Source organism: Phocoena phocoena, chromosome 13, assembly GCF_963924675.1.
Source record: "Phocoena phocoena chromosome 13, mPhoPho1.1, whole genome shotgun sequence".
Taxonomy (NCBI): Eukaryota; Metazoa; Chordata; class Mammalia; order Artiodactyla; family Phocoenidae; genus Phocoena; species Phocoena phocoena.
The window spans coordinates 83,492,717-83,502,803 of record NC_089231.1 but is presented as its reverse complement, the minus strand read 5'-3'; the positions used below and the strand labels follow the sequence as shown (position 1 = coordinate 83,502,803).

The 10,087-nt window shown below is 45.6% G+C and overlaps 1 pseudogene; it reads right to left on the bottom strand.

Moving 5' to 3' along the window:
* Positions 1-9,050: 9,050 nt before the first annotated feature.
* Positions 9,051-9,779, bottom strand: LOC136132937 (ATP synthase F(0) complex subunit C2, mitochondrial-like; annotated as a pseudogene).
* Between the last annotated feature and the right edge of the window lie 308 nt (positions 9,780-10,087).

Sequence of the window (10,087 nt, the reverse complement as noted above, 5' to 3'; positions counted from 1 at the left end):
TTTCAACACAGTACCCTACATTGGCGGAATTCTTTTTAAAAAGACAATATCAACGCAATTTACATTTTTCTCATCGCCCCACAGCCTCACCACCCTAACAACTGTTTTCACAGCTTCCTAGTGTTTATAGATCTTTACATGTGTTGTAAATTGGAATTAATCTCTCCATGTGAGTGTTGACTAAAAAACTACGCACAACCTAAAAGTTGAGATTTATGTTTTATTCGGCAGGAATTTTTAGGACTTCAAGCCCGGGAGGCATCATCTCAAGTAACCCTGAGAGAACTGCTGCAAGGAGGAAAGGGGGCAAGCCAGCATATATAGGAGTTTTACAACCAAGGGCAGGTAGTCTGAACATCAGAAGGTTATTGTTAATTAAAGAAAACCAGATGTGTCAAGTTTAGGAATTTAGCGCTTTTCTCTGTATGGGAAGATGCAAGAGTCTGGGCTCGCTGAAATCATTCCTTTGATATGCACCTCAGCTATCTGGGGCCAGTATCCTGTGTTTTCACATCCTGAGTTTCCTCAGGGCGCACCTAGGGAGTGGCTGCAGTCTGATGGCCGCTAGACAGCAGGTAGGCAGGTGTTCTTTTGCTTCCTGAGTTCCCTCTGGGTTCACCAGCTCCCCGTCTGGTGGTGGCTGCAATCGCTGATGACTGTGACAGCCTTTGTTTAAATATTCCATTTATCAAAGACTAAAGAGAAGAGGCCACAGTCTCCGGCGCAGATTATGCCGGATGGCTTCGTGTGCAGTTTTGAGCAGGAAATTTAAGGGTGGTAGTGGTGGTGGCAGAGAAGTTTGCAAAGGAAGGAGGGGAATGAGGCAGATATGAGTGGAGGATAAAGCAAAATAGAAAAGAACAAACTCCACCACCTACAAAGCTCTTTTTGGTCACCGTTTCCCTAACTCTCATAGCTCTACAAGTGTTGTAGTGTTATTCCCATTTCACAAATGGGACTCAGGCTGAGGATGGATATGAAGGGTTTTTCCCAAAATGAAACAACTAAATGGAAGCAAAACTAAGACACACCATGGGTGAACACCTGATGATAAATGGAATATTGCCTGTCACATCAGTAAAGAAAGGCTGTCACAGTCATCAGCGATTGCAGCCACCACCAGACGGGGAGCTGGTGAACCCAGAGGGAGCTCAGGAAGCAAAAGAACACCTGCCTACCTGCTGTCTAGCGGCCATCAGACTGCAGCCACTCCCTAGGTGCGCCCTGAGGAAACTCAGGATGTGAAAACACAGGATACTGGCCCCAGATAGCTGAGGTGCATATCAAAGGAATGATTTCAGCGAGCCCAGACTCTTGCATCTTCCCATACAGAGAAAAGCGCTAAATTCCTTAACTTGACACATCTGGTTTTCTTTAATTAACAATAATCTTTTGATGTTCAGACTACCTGCCCTTTGTTGCAAAACTTCTGTATAACCTGGCTCCCCCCCTTACCTTCTCGAGCAGTTTCTCAGAGCTCTCTGAAACGCTGTCTCCCGGACTAAAGTCCTCATTTTGCCCCAAATAAAACTTAATTCGCAACTCTCACGTCGTGCATTTTTTTAAGTCAACATCTTTCTTAAGTAAAAGAGGGGATTTCCCCCCCTCTCACAAAAGAGAGTCAATTCTAAATGACATTCGTGAAAGAAGATCTCCCAGAGCCTATCTGATTCCAGTAATAATATCTTCCATTTATTGATACTCACCTCCCACTATGTGTCAAGAACCTGCTCATTTGGGGATAGAGTCCAGGTGGATTCATTTCACAAAACTTTCTTGGGTTCTTACTATGTGCCACGCACTGTGCTAGGCACTGGGGAATACAGCGAACAAGAGACAAAACCCCCAATCTCACTGAACTTACCGGTCTTAGTTACAAAATCCCTATGAAGTAAGGATTGTCTGTAATTCCCAGGTGGATGGTAAAATGGAGGCTCAAAGATGGGATGAATTAAGTTCACCTGTTCTTAAGATCGCACAGCTAATAGCATGTTATTGATCTTAAGACACACATTTTTCACATTTTCACATCTCTCATATTGTCACTGAGTCCAAGCGCGCTCCGCTCGCCACACGAAAAGCCAATAAATCGGAGACGAGGTGTTGAGGCAGGGAATACGACTTTATTCCGAAAGCCGGCAGACCCGAGAAGACAGCAGACTACTGTCTCAAAATAACTGTCTTATCGGGGTTTGGATGCCAGTTTATTTTATAGAACAGAGAGGGTGGAGGAGATGAGGAAGTAAAGTGAAAAGGCCATAAGATTTGCAAATGTCCCCCGGAATGGCCAGCCTGAGGAGGGAATGTGTTCATTTCTTCTTTCTTTGCAGCCATCCACAGGTGGACCGGGCCGGATATTTCCCTGAACAAAGGCTCTTTGGTTTAACATTCATGCAAAGGGGCAGGGTTCCCTGAGGCAGCCCATTGTGTATAGACAGTATCCTTTTAGTGAACAAAAGCAGCGGAAAGCAAAGGTTAAAGTAAAAGAAACAGGTCCAACACGTAGTCAGATATGGCTCTTCCCTGTCACAATATCAAGATGCTTTGCAATGGATGGAGTCTTAGCATCGGGCACAGTTTAATTTGGCAGCATTTTTCTCTCTTAGTGATGCATAGAATAATGCTGCATCTTACAACCAACGGCATCTTAGATGTGATGAAATATGGATGAGTGGCCAGCCCTGTGGAGTAGACCCAGTGCCCTCACTTCTTTTCCTCACCCTTTTCCTGCCCCGCTTTGTACGGAAGGGGGTGGTGATCCCTGTGAGTGAATGCCCAGGCTTTCCTGTTCCTGAGCTTCCATCTAGGTTAAGCCAATGGGAAACAGCAGTGAGACCACCCCCACCCCTTTGAGCAGCCTCTCTGGCAGTAGCTTGCTGGTTGTCCCCCTGCATTGTTTAGGGATCCCAGCCCCTGGGCTCCTGTAACATAGTGCCCTCCCTGGATCTAGTCTCCAGCCTACCAGTGGTGACTGATGGCTTCTTGCTACTGCTAATCTCCGAGTTGCCTCACCACCTCTGTTTAGCTTTTCAACAGTTCCATTCCCTGTGTTACCAATCCCCTGAATGAAATTCTCCTCTGCTTTAAATACTTAGATGGGGTTCTGTTTTCTCGGTGGACTCTGCCTGACATTGCTGGCATTCAAACCCAGAGCTACACTTCCAGGTCACGCTAGCGCACACGTCCCAACCTGTCAGCAACCAGGTACTAAAAGGAGGAACGACCCATTAAATAAACATAACAGTGGTTTCTCATCAGGAAGCCACAGACGCAGAGAGGCAGTGGAATTATTGCAAAGAATACAGGAATCCAGTTGAGGACCTAGAACTGTCAGGAAATTGACTAAAGACCTTTCAGGCTTAAGTATTACTATTTTTCTAGAGTAAGTTACAGTTTTGTTCCAATGAAAGTCCAAAAGTTGAATCTGATTGGCTTGTTTCCAATCGTGTCCATTCCTAAATCAATCACCATAACTAGACAAGCCCTGAGTTGTGTCCATTTTTGGAGCTGGGTTTGGAGAGTGGAGATGGGGTACATCCCAAAGGAAATTTGAGGCACTATAACCAGAAGAGGGAATGATGCTGAAGTATCAAAACCAACAGATGTTTACTCCAGCCATCCTCATCCATGTGCTAAAAATTATTTTAAAATCTACTGCCCTAGGGACTTCCCTGGTGATGCAGTGGTTAAGAATCCGCCTGCCAATGCAGGGGACACAGGTTCGAGCCCTGGTCCGGGAAGTTCTCACATGCTGCAGAGCAACTAAGCCAGTGTGCCACAACTAATGAGCCTGTGCTCTAGAGCCCACGCGCCACAACTACTGAAGCCCGCACACTTAGAGCCTGTGCTCTGTGACAAGAGAAGCCACGGCAATGAGAAGCCCGCGCACTGCAACAAAGAGTAGCCCCCGCTCGCCGTAACTAGAGAAAGCTTGCGCACAGCAAGAAAAACCCAACGCAGCCAAAAAAAAACTAGTGCCCTTAACACATCAAGTGGGTGTATAGGTGAGGCAGACTTCCTTACTAACAGAATCCTGTTTTGCTTGAGATAGCAGTGTGTCCAGCTAAAGATACTTGATTTCCCAACCTCGCATGCAGTGAAGGAGGCTATGTGATGCAGTTCTGGTCAATGAGATGTAGGTGGATGCTGAGATAGGGCATCCCTTCTCTAGAGAAACACTGTGAAAGATTTTTAAATGGACAAAAAAGAATACTGGGTGTCCTATTTATCATTCTGTTTAGTGTTATCTTTCATTGTCTTTGAGCTATTTTACAATTTTGTAAGTTGTAGAAAACCGATAGTAATGCAGTTTGCTCTTGTCCATAGAGATGCAAATGACTTGTGTCTGGTGGAGCTGTAACTGATTATTTCTCTGTTGACTAGTTTTCCATCTACTTGTAAATTCATTTCAGCATTTCTCTTTTAAAAATATATTTATTTATTTATGGCTGCGTTGGGTCTTCGTTGCGATGCGCAGGCTTCTTCTCATTGTGGTGGCTCCTCTTGCTGCAGAGCATGGGCTCTAGGCTCGCGGCCTCTAGAGCGCAGGCTCAGTAGTTGTGGTGCATGGTCTTAGTTACTCCACTGCATGTGGGATCCTCCCGGACCAGGACTATGAACCCATGTCCCCTGCATTGGCAGGTGGATTCTTAACCACTGCACCACCAGGGAAGTCCCCATTTCAACATTTCTGATTGCTTATGTATGTGTATATGACTGCCTATGTGTGTGTGGGGGGGGGGGTTTGTTTTTTCTTTTTTTGCGGTACGCGGACGTCTCACTGTTGTGGCCTCTCCCGTTGCGGAGCACAGGCTCCAGACGCGCAGGCTCAGCAGCCATGGCTCACGGGCCCAGACGCTCCACGGCATGTGGGATCTTCCCGGACCGGGGCACGAACCCATGTCCACCTGCATCGGCAGGTAGACTCTCAACCACCGCGCCACCAGGGAAGCCCCTGTGTGTATGTTTTTTAAAATTCTCCTTTGAATTGGTTTTCACATCTACTAATTCCCTTATTAATTAAGAAGTGAAATAAAGCATTTGACACGTTTATTTATAATTGGATTAGAGTCATGCCTTTTTTTTTTTTCCACGCCACGCAGCTTACAGGATCTTAGCTCCCCAACCAGGGATTGTACCCAGGCCCCCAATGAAAGTGCAAGTCCTGACCGCTGGACTGCCAGGGAATTCCCTATTTAAAAAAAAAAAAAAAAAAATCACTTAACTCTTCTCAAATAAAAAGGCAAGGCCTCATTTTAAAACAAAAGAAAACAAAACAAAAAAACCCTTGACTTTTCTGTCTTCTTTCCAACTGAAACATGAACATAAGCCATCTTGCACCCATGAGGATGGATTACAACCATCTTGCAAGGTGAGAATGCAGGTGCATATGCTAAGAACCTTGGACTAGAAACATAAATAGCCTGTGTTCTGGAGAGCATTGTTGACTGACCATATCAGCTCTTGACTGTCCTCCTTCCAGAGCTTCCTACTGTGAAAGACAAACACTCCCCATCCCTACCCCTGCCCTCCCCACCCCCAGACTGTTTAAACTAATACACTAGGGTTTTCTATTATATCAATACTACACAATGCATTCCTAAATGATACTATCAGGAAGCCAGGTATTTCGGAGACAGGCCTGGGACCTGGGACTCTTTGCTGCAGTGCTGCAATGCTTGCACCTGGACAAACCTCTCCTCCAGCAACAAAATACGGAAGAAACTATAAGGGAGGGACTTCCTTGGTGGCGCAGTGGTTAAGAATCTGCCTGCCAATGCAGGGGACATGGGCTCGAGCCCTGGTCTGGGAAGATCCCACATGCCGTGGAGCAACTAGAGCCCGTGCTCCACGACAAGAGAAGCCACCGCAATGAGAAGCCCACGCACCGCAACAAAGAGTAGCCCCCGCTCGCCACAACTAGAGAAAGTATGCACACAGCAACTTAGACCCAATGCAGCCAAATAAATAAATAAACATTTTAAAATAAATAAATAAAACAAGCTCTCTAAAAAAATGTGCTCATAAAAAAAAAGAAGAAGAAACTATAAGGGACTAAAAAATAACTGGATGTATGCACAGTTGGGGCAAATTCTGGACAAAAGATACAAAAAGACCAAAAAAAGTCCCAACTGCCACTTCTGAAGATCTGGGAGCAGAAACAGGGTGTCTGGGAGCAAAAGCAGGGCACTGCACATGCCCCCTGCCCTCAGTACCACCTCAGGGGTGGGCAAAAAACCTCAGCCACCCCTCCAGCCAGACCCCTGGACACACCCCTACTCTCACCCCATATAAGAAACAAGCTCATCTTCCACTCCTGGAGTGAGAAAACAAGGGAAACTTAATTGTTCCCGCTTCCCCCTGCTGCAGGAGCCCCAGTAAAGACTTGCCTGAATTTCTTGTGTGGCCTCTGATCAATTTCTACTGATTGGGGAAGGCCAAGAACCCTGGTTGGTATCATTTCCTTTAACACAAGAGGGGAACCCATAGTCAAGCAAAGCATGTGTGAAGGAAGGAGATAAAGGTTGAGACCTGGCTAAGAGACAATGGGGAAGTGATGTGAGACCTGTCATTCAGATGAAGCATAGAGGAAGGAGCATTTTGTCACTCACTTTCTGAGAATGATTTTGGGCGCACACAGCAGTAAGTAGCAGCTTGCGTCAAGCAACAGCGAGCAGTAGCTGGAATCAAGATCTTAGTTCCCGGGCCGGGGGTCCTAACCACTAGACCACAGGGGCCAGCAGCTAGGACCTGGACCCCTAGTTCTCGCCTGCCTTGTCAAGAATGAATTCAGGCAAGGAGGCAGAAGGGAAAGAGAAAAGTCAGAAGTTTATTGGAAAAGCAAAGTACACACACGGAAAGACAGACGCACAGGCGAACTCAGAGATGCGCTTTGGGGAAGTTTAAATCCTTTATAAAGGGGCAGTTTTACGGGTCTTTTGTCTTCCTTCTCGCCAATCATCTTGTGTTGTCCCCCCTGGCTAAATTGTCTCAGGAAATGCAAACAGAAGTCTAGTTGTAAGTATCCGGCCTGAAGCCCACTTTTTTCTGCCTCATGAAAAAAGTAAGGGGGAAGAGGCCAGTTGTAAATGTCTAACCTGGGGCCCATCTATCTCCTGCCTCAAGAAGACTTCTGTCAAAGAGAATGAAAGCGTTTGCCCTGGGCTCCCTGAATGCGAAGTGACTTCTTACCACACCTGATGCTTTGTCATAACATCATCTATTTTCTCAGGAAATCATGGGTTTTATTTTTCCACTCTTGGGGCTGGCTTGGACCTTAGCCGGACATTTTCTTTCATCTGGTTCTTTCTGGGCATTTTCAAGATGGTCACTTGGGGCAGAGTGGGTATTTGTTGACTGTCTTTCCAGCATCTCCTCTCTGTTAAAGGTCCATCTTGGCTTGGAAGTGTTCATCTCCTCCCCACACTCGACCCATGTGGTCGATCGAACCGTCACAACCCCCCCATTCAGAGGTGGAGCCTGTGACCCAGGTCTAAGGCAATCAGCACATGGTGGCCTGCTGGTAACAGCGATTAATTGATTCAAGGGTAGATCAGAGTGAATCCCAGCACACTTTTGAAGGAGCTTCTAGAAAAGAGGTTCTCTCTTTCCCACTGGACTTGAGTCTCAGAGGATTCACACTAGAGCTGCTGGCAGCGATCTTGCCACCATATGGAGTTTTTTGTTTGTTTGTTTACTTAGTTATTTATTTATTTGGCTGCATCGGGTCTTAGTTCTCTGGTCATGGATCGAACCCAGGCCCCCTGCGTTGGGAGCACAGCGTCTTAACCACTGGACCACCAGGGAAGTCCCACGCCGCTGTGGTTTGCGAATAAAGTCAACATGGAGAGTAGATTTGAGAGATAGAGAATGTTTGACCCCTGATTCCAGCCACATCTGAGGTCAGCCTTAACCCTCAACTTTTCTGGATAAAAGTCAACACATTCCCATTTTTGCTCAGGCCGGTTTGAACTGGAATGTCATTTTCACATTAGTTCTGATGGACACATAGGGTTAGGGCTAGTGCAGCCCTTACAGGGGTTTGTTAAGACCTATTCTACCCAATGTTTCCTAACATTTTCCCCCCACTGTGATATGCCCAATGGATTTTATGCCCTTGCAGAGCACAATCTCATAAACAAATCTACATTTTGATGACATCTCCAAATGACTGCAAGGATGTAAATCATTATAATAATTTGTGATTTCCGCAACTAATTACAATACACACATAAGGTAGGTGGCCATGGACTATGGTAGATTAAATGGGTTGTTGTTTGATTCCTTTCTTTCCCCCTCAAGAAGGCATTTTGGAGCTCTTAGAACAAGGCCCAGTCCAAAGGGAAACACAGGGCTAACCTTCAATCTGTCTCATCTGCTTATGTAAATAAAACTTTAAACTCTAATATTTCCATACTAGCAATAAATTACCAGACACATGCCATACATGAAACTGGATTCAGGGAATTCCCTGGTGGTCCAATGGTTAGGACTCCTCGCTTTCACTGCAGGGGGCATGGGTTCAATCCCTGGTCGGGGAACTAAGATCCCACAAGTTGTGTGGTGTGGCCAAAAAAAGTAAATAAATAAGAAATAGAAACTGATTTCAACACACCAGTGGATCGAGTCACACATGGATGAGAACTGACCAGTGAACTGGGCTCAGTTTATTCCCAAGCTACATGAACTATCTTCAAAACTAATACATTTTTCATCTGTTAGCTCTGGTCTAAATTGAAAACATTTATTCTTTTCTGAAAAGAGAGTTTGTATTTGTCACCCTTCTCTCTTGAAGGATGGATAGCCTTTGAGAATTATTTTCTCAAGAGCAAGATGGTACCTTTTGCTTGGATCTTTGATGTTTAAACTGGTTTAGAAAAAAAACATATTTTTAAATTAATACAGTATTTGTCTTTTCTCTGTGTTCTCTATTTGTTTGTCAAACCCTGAGCCAACCAGTTTCCCTAGGCTGCCTGGGGATGTATAGGAAAAGGAACATACAGGGCAGAGAAACACAGGAGAAAGCACTATAAGAGGTGGAGACAGCTCCTTCACAAGGTAAAAAGGATGAGAAAGGCCACCATCAGGCAAAAGGTCCCCATCGCCTCTGAGAGGGCAAAGGCCAGAATGGTGTAGAAGAGCTGTTGCTTCAAAGAAGAGTTCCTGGCATAACCAATGATGAGGCTCCCAAACACAGTCCTGATTCCAGCCCCAGAGCCAGCCACCTACTGTGACAGCCTCAGGTCCAACGAACTTGGCTGCTGTGTTGATGTCCCTTGAAATGGCACTGCAATGTATATGTATAACTGAATCGGGGACTTCCCTGGCGGTCCAGTGGTTAAGACTCTACGCTTCCACTGTAGGGGTCACGGGTTCAATCCCTGGTCAGGGAACTGAGATCCCACGTGCCGTGCCGTGCAGCCAAAAATCAAAATAAATAAAAGAGTAAATGGGGATTCTTGTACCATCTTTGCAAAAAAAAAAAAAAAAAAAAAGAATAACGGAATCACTTTGCCATACACCTGAAACTAACACAACATTGTTAATCAGCTATGCTCCAACATAAAATAAAAAGTTAAAAAAGAAAGCTGGGGGGCACTGTTTTGGAAGCTGCTGCTAAGAGTGAGCGAAGTCAGGGGACATGGGGATGCCAAGCTGCTGAGGCTCTCATCTGTCAGCGTCTCTGTTCATTTCAGCACCACTGCGGACAGCGATGGGCTCAGTAGCTTAGAGGTTCTCCTGACCTAGAAGGAGGTGGAGACAAACGTGCAAATGTACATTTTCAGGGGATGAAGAGCTGTGGCAGGAGAGCTGCTCTCAGTGCAGAGAGACAGAGATATACAGAAAAAAAAAATTTTTTTAATGAAAAAATTTTAAGAATCCAGGATTGGATTGCAGTTTCAGGAATAGCTGGATTCTAGAGATAAAAATAACATACTCAAGAATCTACGTCTCTCAGGGACTTCCCTGGTGGCGCAGTGGTTAAGAATGCGCCTGCCAATGCAGGGGACACGGGTTCGAGTCCTGGCCCGAGAAGATCCCACATGCCGCAGAGCAGCTAAGCCCATGCACCACAACTACTGAGCCT